The following is a 6,908-nucleotide window of genomic DNA, read 5'->3' on the forward strand; positions in this document are numbered from 1 at the left end:
AATACAACAGAGAGTCTGGGTATCGGATTAAAATTAGGATTAATACATTAAATGTTAGGTCAGAATGTTAACTCCCAGTGCTGAAAGACCTACATGAAGTAAGTCAAAGCTAAGGCAGACAGGTATTTTAGCCAGAAGATAATTTGTGCTTTTAGTCTCTAGAAATACATCACTCAAAAGTCACCAACAGAGACGAACCCTTTTATGATACTGTGCATTGTGTGGCGGTTTTTGTTGCTTAGGTCAGAAACAGTCATTTTGAATCTGTGTCTTTTTTCCTCAATTCATCACATATACATATGTATAGAGAGACTTTCATCTGACACGGTAATGGCTGAGAGACAGCCTGCCCATTATTTGTTCCAGCTTTTGTAAAATTATCTGGCCGGGGGCAAAATCTGCTGCTTCAAGCCTTCCAAGTAGACAGCAATTACCTTTACCGTGCTTGGCAAACACAGGCTCCCATGAAAGCATGAAGGATGCAAACTACCACTTTGGATATGTTTTCTTAACTACTAGATGAATGTATTTATACTTAGGAAAATAAGAGGAGAACTAAGTAAATAACTTTATAGTTTCCTGGAGTAATTATTTTAGCCTAAAAATTTTAAACCCCCTTGATTTTCACAGAAAAAATATATCAAGTAGTTATGTCTATGGGAAAAAAAATATGATTATTTGTTGTAAATAGTCCCAGTATAACCAAGCAAAATAGTTCACCAATGAACTGAGGTCAAAAGTTAAGTATTTGGAAGAGATAAAGCTGAACGTGATGTTTTGTCATTGTCTGTATTTTCTTAAATATTTAAACATCACCTAGACTCTTTCTTCTTACTATTTATACTGACTTTAAAGAATGGGGAGGTAAAGGATTGAAATGGCCTTTTATCATTATTTAATACATTCAGGAGCATTTTCTTTCATTTAAATATTGAGGAACTTATGTTTAAATGTCGATAGTGCCTAACAGACACCTTCAGTCTTCCTATTCCTTTTGACCTCTCTCCATTCTTGTCATAAACTTGCCTTAAAGTGCCATCAATTAAGACATTTTAAACATATTCAGCCGGAGGATTGTTGTCAGTGTGAACCTGGCCACATTGTTGTGTAAAACCGCTGCTTAGCACTCTTCATTCATCTAGGCAGGATGTGGCATGTGATGAGCCTAAGCATACACAACTTTAGATTGAACGTTTTGGTTTGGGGTTTAACCTACCACAGACTCTACAACCTGAAATACGATTTGCTCTTCCATTTTCCATTTTGATCCAAGTTGTCTGTCTGACAATGCCTCATGCCTAGATGCCTAGTACACTGGGCCCTGGTGGCAGAAAGTAGACACAGCAGGACCTCCGGAACTTTCAGTTATACCCGTCTTTAAACTGAAAAGTTCCCGTCTGGAACCATTCCACATTAACACCCACTGCTCCTGTATCTCATTCCCAGAGTTCTACTAGGTAAGTCAGTGAAACAATTGAAGTCATGAGGCTGGCCCTGTAGCACAGCCACTAGGCACTATGCAGAGGAACCCAGATCCCACATGGCTGACCAGGGTGTAAGTGTTGGCCCTGCTGCCTTGAAACACACACAGGGCAGGCCTCAATGCCCAGGATCTTAGTAGGATGGAGAATTAGAGGAAAAAGGATTGTGGTGTGACCAGGCCCCATTGAGGGGTGCTCTCTCTTTCTTTCTCTGTCTCATGTGCATGTATGCACTCCCCTGACACAAGAAATAATAAATAAATTTTAAAAATTAAGTTGTAGGGGCTGGAAAGTGGCGTGGTGGTTAGAGACTCTGACATGGCCCACATGGCCAACCATGGTTCGAGCTCTAGACCTGATGGCTTGCAATCTCACTCTCCCTCTTTCTGCCCCTCTCTGGTCAAATTCAATAATAATAATAATAATAATAAATAAATAAAGTTAAATAAAATAAATCTTTAAAAAATTATTAAGTTGTGCATGTGAATTTCCCTTCCTTTCCCCCAGTGGTGCAATGCTGTAAATGGAAAGAGTTTATCATACCTAGTTGGACAGAGGAGAAACTCTTGAGCAGGAGCAAATCCCATCACAAAGGTCATCTATTCACCACATCCTTGATGGTGGCCAACCCTCAAGAACAGACTTTCACTATCAGACCCCATGTTAACCCTGATCCCTGTTTATAAGCTGTGTAGTACTGGGTGAGCTACTTAACCATCCTGACTTCTTAGTTTGCCCTTGGGTAAAACTAAGATAACTATATTTTACTCTGAAATATTGTTGAGAATATGTGTACAAAGTATCTATCTGAAATGCAAGATTTCAAAAATATTTGACATTATCATTGTCAATGGAAAGATGGAGAGAAACTTATGAGTATCATTTTTTTTTAAGTTGTACTTTCAAGACAGCAAGTGGCATGAAGGCTAAGGTGCTGGATCCCCATGGCTCACACTGTGCAGTCTGAGTCCCAGACCTGGTGGCTTGATAAAATCACTGGGCACATGTGCACTTATGCCCAAAATCCTGAGGGGAGACTGAAGTAAAAGGGATTGCAGTGTGGCCATGCCCCCCACACCCAGGGAGTGATTTCCTACTTTCCCTCATTCTGTCTCTTGCTGGTAAGCACATGCATCCTATACCGAAATCTACAAAGAAAGTTCGTTCAGGATGTGGCAAGTATAAAAAACATAAAAGCAAGACCAGCAGTTAGCATAATGGCTATGTCTCTGGACTCCCATATAGTTGACAGTGATTCGAGTCCTGGACCCGGTGCCTTAAAACTCACACCGGGCTTGTGTGCATGCATGCCCAAGATCCAGAGAGGAGAATGGAGGAGAAGGGATTGTACGTGACCTTCCCCCCTGGGGGGGGGTGATTTCTCGCTTTCTGTCTCTCTGTCTCTCTTTGTCTGTCTGGTGAGGACACGCACCATATAGCAAAAACCTCTCAAAAAAATAAATAAATAAAAGCAAAAGGACAAAAATACATATTTGAAGTCAAGAGTGATCTAGAAAGCACTGGCTCTTAGGGGCAACATATCTGCAGTGTCCACTGCATAGTTGGAAGAGCGCCACTTGAGGTTAGAGGATCTCTCTCAGCCAGCCCAGAACTAGAGCAGTGACAATGAGAAGGAACGTCTGTTTTTCAGCTGTAGAAGTCTGAACATCCATGGGCTTCTGGCATAGCTTCCAAAATAATAATTAACACCAAATTAGATTTCTAAATAAACCCAAGAGACAGCCACTCTGACAAATGGACAGGGTACGGGAGATGTTTGTTTCCACTGACATCTTCCAACACTGCAAATAAGATCAGGAGAACATTCACTCCTCACTGCCGTCCTAAAAGCTAGTGCGAGTTAGGGAGTGTCTAGATGCCTTTGATCACAAAACAGCGATTAGTGGCTGCTGAATTTACTAACACAATTTTCTTTCCTTTTCTCCAATTATTTCTATTTTCAGCCTCTGCTTTCAGGATTGGGTTACAACATCTTGCACTGCTTAGTCAGCAGACATGTGCCATTTGGGGGATGCCATGATCCCCTTTTTCAAAATTAAATTTTGAAGCCAGAAGTGTCAAGTTTCATTTCTCATTTAATGTAATTCTGTGAGACTTTACGCAGCATTATAAGACCAAGTCAGTGGCCACTGATCGTCATATGATTTCAGGCGTGAAGCGCACACCGACTCATGCCCAAGCTCTTGCTACTCACTGTTCTCCCAAGCACCACCAGTTAGAAAGCTTTATCAACTAAATACTCATAACAGCGTATGGAGAGCAGCACGCTAAGATCCACAGCAAACACAGGGTTTAGAGAGATTCAGTATACACAAGCTAACAGAGCATTATAGTGTAAGTTATCTCTGTCAAAAAAGAAAGCTACAACAATTTAGCTTAAAATACAAAAACAAAAGGTTAACTAGTGCTGATAATGTACATAGTAGTATCTATAACTTCAGTAAATATCCATTGTTTCACACTGGAATAAAACATTGAGCATGCTCTAAGAATATCCGGTGACTAAATATATGTGTGTGTGTGTGTGTGTATATATTAATTCCACCTTTTAGAATATTGCTTATTGCCACAGAAGCACCCCATATGGGTAGACTGCATTTTATTCCATAAGTTGAGACCACTCCCTTTATATGTCTCCTTCTTGTTTAGATATGGAAATTTGAATTCACTTTCCAATAAAATGTGAGACATGAAAAAGAAAATCTAAATTGATTATATCTGTGATTCTAGAATCAGGCAACGCTTCATTCCACAAATTAGAATTCAGTGTTCCGAAGAGGTGAGCAGAAGAGGGTGGTTTTATCTGCAGAGAAGAGGCAAGGCTGGCATAAACAAAGAACAAAAAAAAAAAAAAACCAGACTGGTCATGTTCAGTTACTTCCGTGCAAGGTGGGAACAGAGAAGTGACACAATAGGAAAATAACTGAATAATTAACATCAGGTTGCTTTTTTTTTTTTTTTTTTGGAGAGTTTTTTTTTTTTTCTACAGGGGGCATGGGTTCCCCGAAAAGAAACAGAGAGATAGAAAGCGAGAAATCACCCCCCCCCCAGGGGGGATGGTCATGCCCCAATCCCTTCTCTTCCATTCTCCTCTCAGGATCTTGGGCACGCACGCACACGTGCCCGGCGTGAGTTTTAAGCCACGGGGTCCAGGACTAGAATCGCGGTCGACTATGTGGGAGTCCAGCGACATAGCCATTACACTAACTACTGGTCCCCAGGTTGCTTCTTTTGTGTAAGGATTGGAACAGAGGAACTTCATTAGCATTCCTGAAACTGGCCTGGGAAACTAGACTGCTCTCTGTCCTGATTTCTCCAGAGATCATATAACAATTTTGCTTTGTCTTAGTGACATGGATAAATGAGTGACTCCATTTTGATTTTTAGGCTGGTCTCTTGGGGCCTAGTGAAGGAGCTTAGTCCAACACAGTGACCTCCTATAATTTTCACTTAACATACCTAAACCTTGCTATAACACTTTTAAGCCACCGTTTCTTTAGAAAACCATCTGTACCCAGGGCCTTGCTAGAAGGTTATTTTTCTCTTACTGCCTTATTTGTCTTAGCTAATGTTATTATCCCTCCTGACCAGGATTTAATAACAGATCATCCATATTAGGTGGCTATGCATTTGCTATTTTCTACCATATTAAAGAACCTCTTTCATTAGAAGATAAGATCAACTGTAAGACTGCCTGAAAACATGGGCCCAGAAGCAATTTTACAGAGGATTTTTGTATAGATGCTTGTATGCCAGGAGGGTGGATAGAAAAGGACGAGCTTCTGTGATCTCTCTTATTAAATTGCTTTGCTAATCCCTTTCCTCTAAAGCTCGTGGTTAGTGAGGGCTCTGATTGAGTCTTGTCTCCTCAAATCTTCCTTATTTGCCCAACTGTTCACTCTCATGGAGCGGTGATGTTTTACAAAGATTTAACTGCTGCCAAGAGCAAAAAAAATCCTTCCTTATTCCACCCTAGATGCCAGAGTGTGTAAACTGAAATTCATGGAGAACAGAGAACATTAAAATGGCAAGAGGGGGGCCTGCTGGTGCTGCGCAAAACACAATGCTCTTCAATACGGGCCACAAGGGAAGGTCCTGGGTTTGCATCCCAGGGTCTCCCCAGACAGCTGGGCACATGAGCACGGTCTGTGATCACGGCTGGCTGAGGCTGGTAAAGACAGTATGAAGACCTGTTTGGGGTGCACCTCTGTCCCCATCCCAGAAGAAAGAAACCTTAAAAATATATTTTTTTTTTAAATGAGAGGTATTTGTAGAAATGATACTCAACCTGCAGTAAAGGTTTCCATAAGACTCCATTCTGTCATTTACTCTTACATCTTGGAAGATTTTCCCCTCATAACTTTATATCATGAACATTATAAAGATTATATGTTCATTCCTTTTTCTTTTTCTTTTTCTTTTTTTTTTTGACTCACAGAGATTCAGGTATTTAGCAAAATTCTTTGTTTTCTACATTAACTTGATTTTTCTATTAGGCTATACAGTTATATTTTATTCCAAGGACTGGAGTATCATTTACTTATAAAGATGCATTAAATTCATTAAGACTTATGGAACAGCTCCTTCCGCAGATGAAAACCTGATTTCGGAACAGCTTGAAGAAGACTTCCAACTATTCAAAGGAAACACTTCTCTCTATCTCTGAGAGGCAAAAGAGGGCCTCATGTATGCATGGAAGAACTGAAACATTTGCACAAAACAAAGACTCATGGAAACATTTTATTGTATTATGTATTATTTGATGCTTAGACTAGTATAACACACACTTAAATACTCCTTTAAGAAAATACCCAGATAATATTAGACTAAGAAGTTTCTGCACAGCAAAGGACAAGTGTGAACCGACAACCCTCAGAATGGGAAAATATTTTTGTTAAATATGCCTCACACAAGGGACTGATAACCAGAATACACAGGGAACTCAAGTGCCTTATGAGAAAAAAAAATGATTAACCCAATTAAAAGATGGGAAAATGAACTGAACAAAAATCTCTCTAAGGAAGACATACGAACAGCCAAAAAGCATATGAGGAAATGCTCAACATCACTCATCACAAGGGAGATGCAGATAAAAACCACAATGAGATGCCACCTAACCCCTGTCAGAATGGCAAAGATTAAGAATATAAAAAGTGATAAGTGTTGGCGGGGATGTGGGGAAAAGGGAACCTTCCTACACTGTTGGTGGGAATGTAAACAGGTTCAGCCACTGTGGAGAACAATATGGAGGTTCCTCAAAGATCTACAAATAGAACTACCATTTGATCCAGCAATCCCACTTCTGGATATTTACCCTAAAGACAGGAGAACGTTCAGTCAGAAAAGTGCTTGCACATCAATGTTTATTGCAGCATTATTCACAATTGCCAAGACATGGAACCAACC

This window comes from Tupaia chinensis, unplaced genomic scaffold, assembly GCF_000334495.1.
Source record: "Tupaia chinensis unplaced genomic scaffold, TupChi_1.0 Scaffold000436_1, whole genome shotgun sequence".
Lineage (NCBI taxonomy): Eukaryota > Metazoa > Chordata > Mammalia > Scandentia > Tupaiidae > Tupaia > Tupaia belangeri.